General features: G+C 38.3%; 1 protein-coding gene and 1 pseudogene across 1 annotated transcript in view; one reads left to right on the forward strand and one right to left on the reverse strand.

Moving 5' to 3' along the window:
- The window catches only part of NEK7 (NIMA related kinase 7), a 149422-nt gene that overhangs the window by 33041 nt on the left and 102635 nt on the right, over window positions 1-13746 (forward strand). The gene's annotated exons all lie outside the window — the stretch shown is intronic.
- On the reverse strand, window positions 8255-8661 carry LOC104658269 (annotated as a pseudogene).

Here is a 13746-nt window from a genome sequence, read left to right on the forward strand (position 1 = left end):
CTGAGTGGTATGAACAGTAAGCAATAGGATACTACTAAGTAGAAGATCATAGTAATCAGGCGAGTGTTAGGTCAGACTTTCCATGATTAATCCTTCTTTTGGCATTTATAACTTTTGGTTGAAAATTCTTTCCAAGGAACAATTTGTATACAAATTTTTGGCCTGGGTTGAACAAATATGTCATGACCCACTTACAGGCCTCATGAAACATTTGGATTAATGTTAAGGGCTTTTAAGATGAAGGCAAATTTTATGTTTTAGAATATGTTTTCGAAGTATTTGTTCTTTTGGGACAAACAGCTTAAAGTGATTTTATTCATTCCTTCTGGGGCTGCTTTATTTTTAGTATTAAACTCAGAATAGCTACCAAGCTTGAGTGATAAACTTAAAAAAGTTTTAAATTATAATCATTATGAATCAAAACAGCATTTAATCTCAAGAAGGTGTGGATGTGAATAAAGAATTTGTGTATTAATTGATTAAAAAGTTAAACTTATCTCCAGGTTTCAATATTTTTAAAAAGAGAGGAGGGTGATTGTTTTGTGGCTACTTCATTATTTAATTTGTATTGTCATATAGGCAAATGTTAAGAATGCAGCATCTTGAATAACTATTTCCTTTACTTTGAGTAATTTTATTTTGAAAAATGCTTGCATTTTATTTGAAACACATGAAACAAATATTTTAATATTACTGCAGTGTTAAGTTTTCTGTTCTTGAAGATGTATAAAAAATACCTTATTTTATCTCCTTAACACTATCAGAGTTGCCATCAAAATCCACTGTGAAAACTTGTCATTTAGTGCATATTAAAGCATTCATCTGGGAATGTGTTGTCAGTTTTCAGTCAGTTGCAACAAACAACAGACTTTTAGAGACTCCTCTAAATTTCAGCATGTCTCCATCTTCTTAAATCTATACCCCTGATATTTTCTCACACAACAAGTAAGCCAACCTAAACTGGCAGAGAGGGAATTTTTATGCCGGTATTTTTCTTTAATGCTTTTGGATGACTTAAGCTTTAAGAAAATGAATATTTATTAAGAGTATACTGTTTTGTGGACTTCTAGAATAAAAATACAGTTTTACTAAATAAAATTGAGGCCGGGCACGGTGGCTCAAGCCTGTAATCCCAGCACTTTGGGAGGCCGAGACGGGCGGATCACGAGGTCAGGAGATCGAGACCATCCTGGCTAATACGGTGAAACCCCGTCTCTACTAAAAAATACAAAAAACTAGCCAGGCGAGGTGGCGGGCGCCTGTAGTCCCAGCTACTCGGGAGGCTGAGACAGGAGAATGGGGTGAACCTGGGAGGCGGAGCTTGCAGTGAGCTGAGAGCCGGCCACTGCACTCCAGCCTGGGCGGCAGAGCAAGACTCCGTCTCAAAAAAAAAAAAAAAAAAAAAAAAAAAAATAAATAAATAAATAAATAAATAAAATTGAACAGAATCAGATATAGAGAAGACATGATTCTCTGTGTATTTAGAGGATACTCTCTAAAGTCCCTTGTAACTATGAATTTAAAAATCTGTGACTCATTCTGGTCCTAGATCATTTGTTTGCATTCTTATAAATTCAAATGTATTTGTAACTAAGTAATTGTTAATGGAATTACAAATTGAGAAATTTAGTACCTTTTCCTAGGAATACTTTGTTTCTTTTTTATTTCTACCATTTATTAGGAGAGTGGCCCTGGAAGAGAAGGATGATAATTTTTTTTGTTTTATTTCCAACAAATGGAATTTGTTATAATCATATTAGAATCTTGGCTTTTCTAAACGAGTAGAAGGATTTTGCTATGCTTCCTGTTAGATAAACAGTAAAGTCATGAGTTTTATATAGTATTTTGTTTAGTGCATTTGCTTTTATTTCATACTTTGATGTATTCATGGTATCATTTTTATATTTTAGAGTGTTTTGAAACAGGTAGTAACATCAACACTTTTTACAAAAGTTTTTTTCTAACTCAGTAGATCAAACAGGGAAACTAACACATCAAGGGGTCCTAGGCCTTTAATCCCGCTGGGTCCTGGCAGAAGTGAAATGCTCTTTTCACTATGTGACTATTACAGACTGTGCTGTCCTGAACATTTTTGTGTGTCTTTGTGCACGTTAGAGTTTTTTTGGGGTATATACCTAGGAGAAGAATTGGTGGGTTGTAGGGACGTTGTCCTTCAAATATTTCTGCTTGTAGTACATGTGAGTTCCAGCTGTTCCATATTCTGGTTTTATTTTGACAGAATTTAATTTTTTTAGCCCATCTGATGAGTATGAAGTGGTATCCTGTGTTTAATTTGCGTCTCCCTGATTTGTGATGAGATTGAGTATAGTTTCATATGTTCTTCTACAAATTACTTGTTAATGTCTTTTGCCAATTAAAAAATTAGGTTGACTTTTGCTTATTGATTTTTTCATAAATCCTAGATATGAATTCCAAAATAGTTGTATGCATTGTACATATTCTTTTTATTGATCTTTTTATTGATCAATTGATTTACTGACTTTTCTTTGTACTTTTAAAATTACCTCTCTTGAGGAACAGATATTTCTAATTTTAATGTAATTGAATTTGTCAGTCTTTTTTTAATAGTTTGTAATAGTTTTCCTGAAGTGTATTTTTCTTTACCTAGATGTTGTGAAGAAATACTTGTCTATTTTCTTCAAAAAGTTGTAAATTTCTACTTTTCATATTTAGTTCTTTAATCCACTCTATATAGTACAAGGTGATAATCCTTTGTTTCTGTGTGTATACATGTGTGTATGTATTTATTGATTCAAAACAATTGATAACAAGCTATCCTGATGCCATTGATTGAATAGTGTATACTTCATCCACTTGCCTGTAATGCCACTTCTCTCAGAGATTTTTCATGCATGAGTAGTTCCAGTGTTCTCCCTGTTTTTTTCTGCTTCAGTTGCACTTTCAATAAGCTTTGATATCTATTTAGGAAAGACGCTTTACCTTGTTAAGGGTTTTCAAAAATTTCTTGGCTATTTCAGGCCCCCTTTTTTCATATTTTAGAATTAATTTTTTATATGTACAAATACACGTACATACGTTCAGGAAGTTCATTTTATCTACGTTTTCAGATTTACAGATGTAAAATTTATTTTTTTATATTCTTCCTTTCTTTCCCCCACATTTCTTATTTGGCTGGATTTGTAGTTACGCTCCTCTGTAATATTTTTTATAATTTGTTTTTGCTTTCTCCCTTTTTTTATTGATCAGTCTCACCATAGATTTGTCTATTTTTGTTAATTTTTTTTTTAAATAACCAGCTTTTGGTTTTGTTGAATCTGTCTTTGTTTTCTATTTTCTCTATTTCTGCTGTTTGCTTTTTAATTTATTGGTGTGATGTGGAAATTGATTAGACATGGGTGAGATAGGGTCGAATGAAAGATTACTCCAAGGTTTCTTTGGTAGGGACCAGGTAGATGGTGGTATTTACCAGCTGAAGTGGAAATAGTTGGAGGCAATTTGAGGGGAAGAGGTGTAGTACTTCTCAGCAAATGCAAAAGAACTGAAATCATAATAAACAGTCTCTTAGATCACAGTCCAGTCAAATTAGAATTGAAGATTAAGAAACACACCCCAAACCACAACTACATGAAAATCGAACAGCCTGCTCCTGAATGACTCCTGGATAAATAATGAAATTAAGGCAGAAATCAAGAAGTTCTTTGAAACTAATGAGAACAGAGACAAAGTGTGAGAATCTCTGGGATGCAGCTAAAGCGGTGTTAAGAATGAACTTTATAGCAATAAGTCCCCACATCAAAAAGCTAGAAAAATCTCAAATAGACAACCTAACATCACAACTAAGAGCACTAGATAACCAAGAGCAAACAAACCCCAAATCTATCAGAAGACAAGAAATAACCAAGATCAGAGCAGAACTGAAGGAGATAAGAGACATGAAAAACCCTTCAAAAAATCAGTGAATCCAGGAGCTGTTTTTTTTTTTAAATTAATAAAATAGACCGGTAGCTAAACTAATAAAGAAGAAAAGAGATAAGAATCAAATAGACACAATCAAAAATAATAAGGGGGATATCACCACTGACACCACAGAAATACAAACAACCATCAGAGAATACTATAAACACCTCTATGTACATAAACTAGAAAATCTAGAAGACATGGGTAAGTTACTGGATGCACACACCCTCTCAAGACTGAACCAGAAGTTAGTCATTTAACCATATATTTAACCATATTATGACTACATGGTATTCCATGGTGTATATGTACCACGTTTTCTTTATCCAGTCTACCAATAATGGTCATTTAGGTTGATTCTATGTCTTTGTTGTTGTGAATAGTGCTACAGTGCACATACAGGTGCATGTGTCTTTATGACAGAACAATTTATATTCCTTTGGGTATATAACCAGTAATGGGATTTCTGGGTTGAATGGTATTTTTGGTTTTAGGTTTGAGGAATCGCCACAATGTTTTCCACAGTCGTTGAAATAATTTACACTTCCACCAACAGTGTATAAGTGTTCCTTTTTCTCCACAACCTTGCCAGTACCTGTTATTTTTTGACTTTTTAATAATAGCCATTCTGACTGGTGTGAGACGAAGGTATTGATATATGATATTGACAATGGAGAGCAGTGGGAAGAAGGGGGAAGACAAAAGGAGGTTTTTTCAGAAGTTTTAGTGGAAAGCTTTCTGGCTTGTCACCATTTATATTTCTGTGTTATTAAAAAAATTCTGAATTGCTAGGGCACTTGGGCATATGTTTACAATAATTGAAGTATAAGTACCTTTCAGTAGACTAAAAAAAACAGGGAGTCGCCGGACGCGGTGGCTCACGCCTGTAATCCCAGCACTTTGGGAGACTGAGTTGGGTGGATCACGAGGTCAGGAGATTGAGACTATCCTGGCTAACACGGTGAAACCCCGTCTGTACTGAAAATACAAAAAATTAGCCGGGCATGGTGGTGGGCGCTTGTAGTCCCAGCTCCTCGGGAGGCTGAGGCAGGAGAATGGTGTGAACCCGGGAGGCGGAGCTTACAGTGAGCCGAGATCGCGCCACTGCACTCCAGCCTGGGCGACAGAGCGAGACTCTGTCTCAAAAAATAATAATAATAATAATTATCATAAAAAAAACAAAAAAATGAAAACAACGGAGTCGTCACCTTCTCCTAGGGCCTGGCACAGCTGAAACATTTTATTTTTATTTTTTATTTATTTATTTTTTTTGAGACGGAGTCTTGCTCTGTCTCCCAGGCTGGAGTGCAGTGACCGGATCTCGGCTCACTGCAAGCTCCGCCTCCCGGGTTTACGCCATTCTCCTGCCTCAGCCTCCCGAGTGGCTGGGACTACAGGCGCCCACCACCTCGCCCGGCTAGTTTTTTGTATTTTTTTTTTTAGTAGAGACGGGGTTTCACCATGTTAGCCAGGATGGTCTCGATCTCCTGACCTCGTGATCCACCCAACTCAGCCTCCCAAAGTGCTGGGATTACAGGCTTGAGCCACCGCGCCCGGCAGCTGAAACATTTTAAATGCATTTGTGGAATCAACCCTTGACTCTCCACAAGAGTATACATACTGTTTTGTCATGTACACATGATTTAAAAGGAATGTATTATGGATGCTCACTTTAGAGGATTCCAGAAAATGACCCATTTAACCATATATTCCCATTGCCTTGAACTGTTTAATGTTAATAGAGAGCAAAGATTAACTTTTTAAATCAAATTTTAATTTGTCTTTGAAATTTAACCTGAATATGGGCCAGGTGCGGTAGCTCATGCCTGTAATACCACAACTTTGGGAGGCCGAGATGGCCAGATCACCTGAGGTCAGGAGTTCGAGACCAGCCTGGCCAACATAGTGAAACCCCGTCTCTACTAAAACAAATATACAAAAATTAGCCAGGTGTGGTGGTGCACATCTGTAATCCCAGATTCTTGGGAGGCTGAGGCAGGGGAATCGCTTGAATCTGGGAGGCAGAAGTTGCAGTGAGCTGAGATTGTGCCACTGCACTCCAGCCTTGATGACTGAGTGAGACTCCATCTCAAAAAGAAATTTAACCTGAATATGCACTAGTATTTTAAATGTATTGATTTATATTAATTATAATTTAATAAATAGAAGACATTTATTAATCTATATTTTAGGAAGATAAGTAATTTTCTTCCAATGGTCTGAGACATTTCTTTTAATAAAAGGTTATCTATAAATATATCTTGTTATTGTTCCTGCTACCAGAAGACATTTTTCTTCTCAGATTTTGGTCTTAGTATGACGATTAAGATAAAGTTAATACTTTATTAATTAAAAGTGAGTCAGACTCTTATCCATTCCTATATTCTAGGAAAATTGGAAAGTTTAATGTTACTAATTCTAAAGCTTAATGCTTCTGAGAAGCTCAAAACGCATTATTGCTTATAGACCAGTATCTACAAAGCTGTATTTAAAAGTCAGGAAAGGGTCATCACAAGCTTATTTAGTGCAGCAACCAAGTAAAAGATGCACGAGAACAGAGTTCTCAGGTGACTTCTTGATGTTTTTGTAAATTATCTGTCTGGCTTCGGAATGAGCACTTATTTGTGGAAAATGTATTATTTACAGTTTGGAGTAAATGTTCATAGCAAAGTTACCCAGTTTGATGCTTTGTTGAGAGCTGGATTTAAGTTTAAATCTTGATTTCCCACTTGCTAGCTGTGTGACGTATCTGTTAGGAATGGATTTAGCTTTAAGTAACAACTACAAAGAGTTTTTTTTTTTTTTTTTTTTGAGACGGAGTCTGACTGTGTCGCCCAGGCTGGAGTGCAGTGGTGCGATCTCGGCTCACTGCAAGCTCCGCCTCCCGGGTTCATGCCATTCTCCTGCCTCAGCCTCCCAGTAGCTGGGACTACAGGCGCCCGCCACCACGCCCGGCTAATTTTTTGTATTTTTGGTAGAGACGGGGTTTCACCATGTTAGCCAAGATGGTCTCGATCTCCTGACCTCGTGATCCGCCCGCCTCGGCCTCCCAAAGTGCTGGGATTACAGGCTTGAGCCACCGCGCCCGGCCGAGTTTTATTTTTCTCACATAATGAGAAATCTTTTTCAGTGACAGTAGTTATAGTAATGTTCAGTGATGCCAGGGCTGGAATCTCTGTGATTCTTTGACCTTTTTCTCATTAAAAATCCTGGCTGCTTCAGCTTGAGGCATCATATCCACATGGTGGGCTGGGAGAAAAGAGGGAAGGTCTAAGGCATCCTTTATCAGGACAAGAGACTTTTGCTTATAGCTTTGGCCAAATCTAGGTTACATGGTTAAGTTGAGCTGAAAGACTGGCTGGGAGATGAGTAATTAGCTTTTTAGTGTCTGAGGTAGAGGAATGCAAGGAAGAGTTTGGGAATGGATGTGGGGTTGGTCAGTCTACAGAGTCTGCCACAGTGACCATGAGTGCCACTGGTAACCTGAATAAGCCTCACTTTTCCCTTGGATATAGTAATAGAACCGCTGGGGGTGGGACTTGGACTTTTTGTGTACCAAGGCCTGGCAGATGTATTTTTTTGGTGAATTAATACATTATTATGAGGATCATATGAGTATTGCATATAAGGCAGTTGGCCCGGTACTTAGCACATAGTAGTGTACAAATGATATCTACTTTATTGTTCAAGCTATGTACAAATATAAATTTCTACAATATAATTATATTTGTTTAATTAGCCACTTACTGTATAATATTGAAGTTTCATTAGTTTCTTAGCAGTTAACATTTCTAATAAAGAATAGTTTTTGACTGGTGTGGTCTTTGCCTACTATGTAGATACAGTGACAAAGATAGAGAAATAATTAATGTATGTGAATACCAATATAAGACACTGTGAAGTTTCCTAATAAAGCACTTTTCTTTGAAAATGTAGATTGAATATAATTGTTTTCTCAAAAAACATTTTTTATCAAAGTGCAACAGACAAATAGTACATTATATATTTAAGTGTACAACTCAGCAATTTTTTTTCAAACATTTGTTTTCAACATTTAGTTCATCATCTTCAAAAGATAGCTCCCCTGCTAAACTCATTAGCTATATGATCTATCCAAGCATTAAGAAGATGGCCGTGCCATGCCAATCCTCTTCCCATTTTCCCTAGCCACTCAGGGCTGAACAGCAGGGTGAGGCTCAGGTGGGGGTAGGGGTGGGGAGCACAAGGGCTACTTTCCCCTGTTACAACATGGCATCTGAAGCTCGATGGGAGAACAGAACTGGTGAGACTTGAGAAAAAGGTCCAGGGCCTGTATTCAGTCAGAGTCACTGATGGAAGAGGAGGAGGAATGCTTGCCATTCTTGTGGTGCTTGTGCATCTTTTTATGAGCTTTCTTCATTCTCTTCTGCATCTTCTCGTCCACTGTCACTCCTGGTCTGACCATGCCAGGAGCCAAGGGATTCACAGGAGGCATTCCAGGGGCAGGTGGTGGGTATGGAGGAGGGTAGGGACCCGATGGTTAGCATCCTGGATACCGTAGCTGTGGCACAGGATGAGGGGACCCACCTGAGGGGAAAGCTGGATTGCCCTGGGGAGGAAGAAAGGGACCTGGGGGGAAGGGTGGGTTGATAGGTGGTGGGTGGGTGGGATTTGAACTTCCAGGGTACTTGACGTTGGGAGGATATGGATTTGGCCTGGCTGCCTGGCATTGGGATTCCACATGTTTAGGTGTGTCCTCCAGCCTTTCCACCACCTCCTGGGCTTGCTGCATTCTCCTCAGCTCAATAAAGTTTTAGAAGGGAACCCCCCATGTGGCCACACACTAGGTGAAAATGTAGGACATTATGAGCACTGTGGAAGCTTTCTTTGGGCTTCCTTCCCTTGATCCTGGTTACTAGGCTGGGGGCCAGGAGGGGATAAATCCTGATGGGGCCTGTGTGTCCTATGATGTAGAAGCGTCTGTATTGTCTTCAGGTGAAGGAGGAGTGCCCCTCTTCTGCAAGCCCAGAGAGTTGCTTATTCTGTTTGCTGCTGGAATTTTTATCCCCTTTTAGTACTGTTAGTTTTTGCTTTATATATTCTGGCTATGTTATTTAAATATGGGATTGTTACATCTTGCTGACGTGTGTCTATTATTTTTATGAAATATTCCTCTTTATTTCTAATATTTTGGTCTTAAAAGCTACTTTATCTAATATGTAGTTACACGGGCCTTCTTTTGGCCAGGGTCCACATAGTGTTTCTTTTTCATCTTTCAGGAAATCTTTTTATGTTCTAATATGTAAGACATGTCTTACAAGTAACTTAGAATTTAAAAAAAATTTAGTTGGATAATTTTTGTTTTTCGATTGGAGCTTTTTTTCATTCTGTGTCATACTAATATATTTAGATTTAAATCTGTCATCTTATTTGTTTTCTATTGTTCCAGCTGCTCTTTGTCCTATTTTGCCTTTCTTGCTCTCCTTTTAAAATTACTTAAATTTTTTGCTACCTCTTGCCCCATTACCCTGCTCTTTGTGCATTCATTCATTCTATTGGTGAACACGCCAGAGATTTCAATGCATCTTTGACCTATTAAAACCAATATTTAATTAGGACTTTTATTGTTTTGTGGACGGTGCATTTGTTTCTTTTATACATTTCAGATTTCTGAGAAATTCTCTGTATTTTCATCTAATTTGTAGATCATATTAATCATAATGATTTTACTTTCTGATAATTCTAAAATCTGGTTCATATATTGGCCTATTTCTGTTGTTCTGCTCCTTATTTTGGTTTCCGTATCCAATTTCTTGGCCAGCTTGCTTTTTTTTCTAATGGCATACCAGATATTGTGTATGAAAACTTGTTGAGGCTATAAATGGTACCACCATCTCCAGAGAAGAGTCAGTATTTTTTATTATGAGTGTATCCCCTTTAAGTGGAGGCTGGTCTGTCTTCAGAGGTCTTGACTGAATGACGAGGGTGTTTACATAGACCTCTGCTCTTTGGTGCTTTCTTTTCTTTTTTCTTTCTTTCTTTTTTTTTTTGGAGATGGGATGTTGCTCTGTTGCCCAGGCTGTAGTGCAGTGGCATGATCTTGGCTCACTGCAGCCTCTGCCCTCCTGGGTTCAAGTGATTCTCCTGCCTTAGCCTCCTGAGTAGCTGGGACTATAGGCATGTGCTATCACACCCAGCTAATTTTTGTATTTTTAGTAGAGATGGGGTTTCACTATTGGCCAGGCTGGTCTCGAACTCCTGACCTCAGGTGATCTGCCTGCCTCGGCCTCCCAAAGTGTTGGGATTACAGGCATGAGCCACTGTGCCAGGCCCTTTGGTGCTTTCTATGCTCCAGTTTTGTCTCCCTAGCACTGAGTCTGCCAGAATCTTGGCTTTGCTTTTTATCCTGTTAGCAATGCTTTTGCTTCGGTTTCTTGGATTCCTTGAGATATTACAGACTAAATGGGTGCCCTCTCTGTGGAGATTATGTGTTTATGCATGTTGGCTTGTTGAGATTTATAGGATTTTAGGTAGAGAGTGATTTTTGTGGTATATAATGTGTGGAGTATATTTTCATTGTATATAATTACTTAATTTCTACTTTTTTTTTTTTTAAGTGGAAGAGGGTGCTGTTTTTGTGTGTTGTGTTGACGGGGGGATAACAGAAGCATAGATCAATGAGTCCCACCAGAATTTACTCCATAGGTCATATCTAAATTTATACAGTGGTTGGCTGCAAAGTATTTCAGTTTTATTTTAGGATACACTGAATGGGTCTATATTCTGTTTATCTCTTAAAATTGTTTTATTCATTTGAAAAGCCAGGAGTATACAGTGGTTATTTATTATATAAAATGTTATGTACTGTGCCTGTTTTTGTAAATAAAGTATTATTGGCACATAGTAACTTATGTCCCTTTATATATTTTTATGGCTGCTTTGTCATTAGAGTTTGAACAGTTGGAACAGAGAGCATTTGATGCCTGTGAAGCTTAAAATACTTACTGTCTGACCCTTTACCGAAAGGTTGCTGATTTCTGCTTTGGATAGCAAACTAAAGTGATTCAGTTCTTTTTATAGAATCCATCAGTAATATTCTAAGGAACTGGCTGTAGCTTAACAAATATATCTTCTCTCTCTTCTTTCCTTTTGTCCTTATGTAATTTTTATGCTTTTCTGGTCCCATTTTCTTCTCTTTCTGGAGCCTCAACATGTTGATAGTCTTTTAGGAAAATCCAGGTGACACCAAGACACACTTGGAGTTTTTGTACCAGAGATTTGTAAGTACAGAGGAGGAGGCATGTCTTTCCGACATAGTGACCATAAACAAGGAACACTTGGAAGGTCACAGTCAAGCTTTATTTAAAAATATAGCATATATCGAGATTGGTTTGAGAATTGGGGAACCCTTTGTTCAGCAAAGGCTCTTAAACTATGTGGCAATCACAAAGAGCCCTGTAGTTTGGATTTAGCATTAAGCTAAAGTTTCACGTCTTAGGACAGTTTATTACAATCATTCATCTCAGGACATCTAGCCTGCTGACTCTTTTTGGCTTTACCTAAAAAGTCAGAGGTACTTCAGCCATGTCTGTTTCCAAACCAGAAATAACTCAGACGTAGCCTCAGCAGCACTAGAGATCCACATTAGTTACACTGGCTTAGGATTTAAATGTTCACAGGCATCAATCATTATATTAATGTTTCAGTGCCATTGTAGGTGTTGTCAGGAATATTAAAAAAAAAAAAATGTGACCCAGCCTTTCGTCACAAGGAGGACTGCAGAGGACTGGTTTGGTGCTTTCCTCACTTTAGCAATTCCCTGTCAGTCATTGAGTAACTTGCCCAAAATCCTGGGTGGAAACTCATTACTGTTGAAAGTGTTATTTTTGGATGGGAGCAAATGATTGTAGCACTTCTGTAATGCTGTATGCACAGCCTCTCAGGCAGGTGGTATTCTGCTTCCATGTTCTCCTTTCCAGTTCGCTAGGGAGTGTTACCAGAAATCACAGTGGCTATGCTGGTGCTGCTTTTCCCAGAATCTCTCTGTATTAGTCTGTTCTGAAAAAGAGGTCTAATGGAATCACAGTTTCATGTGGCTAGGGAGTCCTTACAATCGTGGTGGAAGGTGAAAGGCATGTTTTACGTGGCAGCAGACAGGAGAAGGAGAGCCAAGCGAAAAGGGAAACCCTTTATAAAACCATCAGATTTCATGAGACTTATTCACTACCATGAGAGCAACATGGGGGAATCCACCCCCATGGTTCAGTTATTTCCCACTGGGTCCCTCGCACAACACATGGGAATTTCGGGAGCTATAATTCAAGATGAGATTTGGGTGGGGACACAGCCAAACCCTGTAACTCTCCCTTATCCCAAATGACTCTAGGGTCAGGGATGGGAAGGCTGGAGAAAAAAATGGAAACAATAATACATTGGGAAAACACCTTTCTACCACTTCTTTTTTTTTTGGCCTAGAATTGACATATTTGAATTACAAATGCTTCTGGAGTAAAATAAAATACTATGACGTTTTCACGAGTTCTCACATGGCATTTGTAACCATCCTTCCTCACTGCCAGTAATTTCTAAAGTCTGTTAACCTTTGTGATTGGGATGTATTTATATAAAATTGAAGGGTGTGAAATAGATGATATGTCACAAGTCTTTAGGTGGAGTGTCACATTAGTTACATCTCATGTTTGCTTAGGGCTGCATTTCTCAAACCTGGTGCTGAAACTATCCACCTGGAGCATCAGTTCCACTAAAGATTTTTTAAAGAAAAATATTTTGTATGATGAAGAGGAGCATAAAAACAACTCTTCATCTTTAAAAGAAAAAGTAGATTTTGAATGAATTTCTTACTTACATGGACTTGCTTCTAGTTGCACCTCCAGGTACAGGAATAGAATTTATCTTCATTGCTCATGGAAAAGTTTGAGAAGCAATACATTAAGACAAACACAAGAACTCTGGTACTTTAATGTCTAGGAGAAGTAGAGAATTCTGTCTGTGGGGACATTGGTATCTATTCCAGAGAAGGGAAGCTGGTTCTGTTGTGACTCAGACAATCTTACTGAATTTTGGAGAATAAAGCCCCTTTTCATCCAGTGAGGACTGTGAGAAGTAACATCATGTGTTTGAAAACAGTTCCTAATCAGTAAAAACAGGAGCAGTCATAACAGAAATAATAAAACTTAACAGAATGAACCTCACCCCCACATCTAAAGCAGGGGCTGCTAATAATGAGAGCTCCGAAAAAGAGGCATTGGTTTGACCTGTGGCCTAGAAAGTGACACAGGTTGAATTCATTTGGGTTTTTGTGGTTTCCTTCCTTCCTGTTTTCTTTTGTAAAATATTTTTTTCATAGATCCTTTTCGGGAAAGCAGTAATCTTTGTATTTTGAGGATACAATGGAAAACTTTAGAGATGAGAGGGGCCAGTTGCAGTGGCTCATGACCATATCCCAGCACTTTGGGAGCCTGATGTGGGAGGATGAGTTGAGGCCAGGAGTTTGAGACTAGCCTCGGCAACATAGTGAGATCCTGTCTCTACAAAAAAATTGCTTAAAAATTAGCTGAGCATGTGGCATGTGCCTGTGTTCCCAGCTACCCGGGAAGCTGGAGCGAGAGGATCTCTTGAGCCCAGGAGTTAGAGGCTGCAGTGAGCCACGATTGCACCACTGCACTCCAGCCCATGCGACAGAGTAAGACTCTGATACAAAAGACTAATACAAAAATAAAAAATAAATATGAGAGCAAGTCATAACACTTATTTTTTGCTGTGCTGTAATGTTGTCATAGCTCCTAAACTGGCATATATTGAGATGCT

This window comes from Rhinopithecus roxellana, chromosome 1, assembly GCF_007565055.1.
Source record: "Rhinopithecus roxellana isolate Shanxi Qingling chromosome 1, ASM756505v1, whole genome shotgun sequence".
Lineage (NCBI taxonomy): Eukaryota > Metazoa > Chordata > Mammalia > Primates > Cercopithecidae > Rhinopithecus > Rhinopithecus roxellana.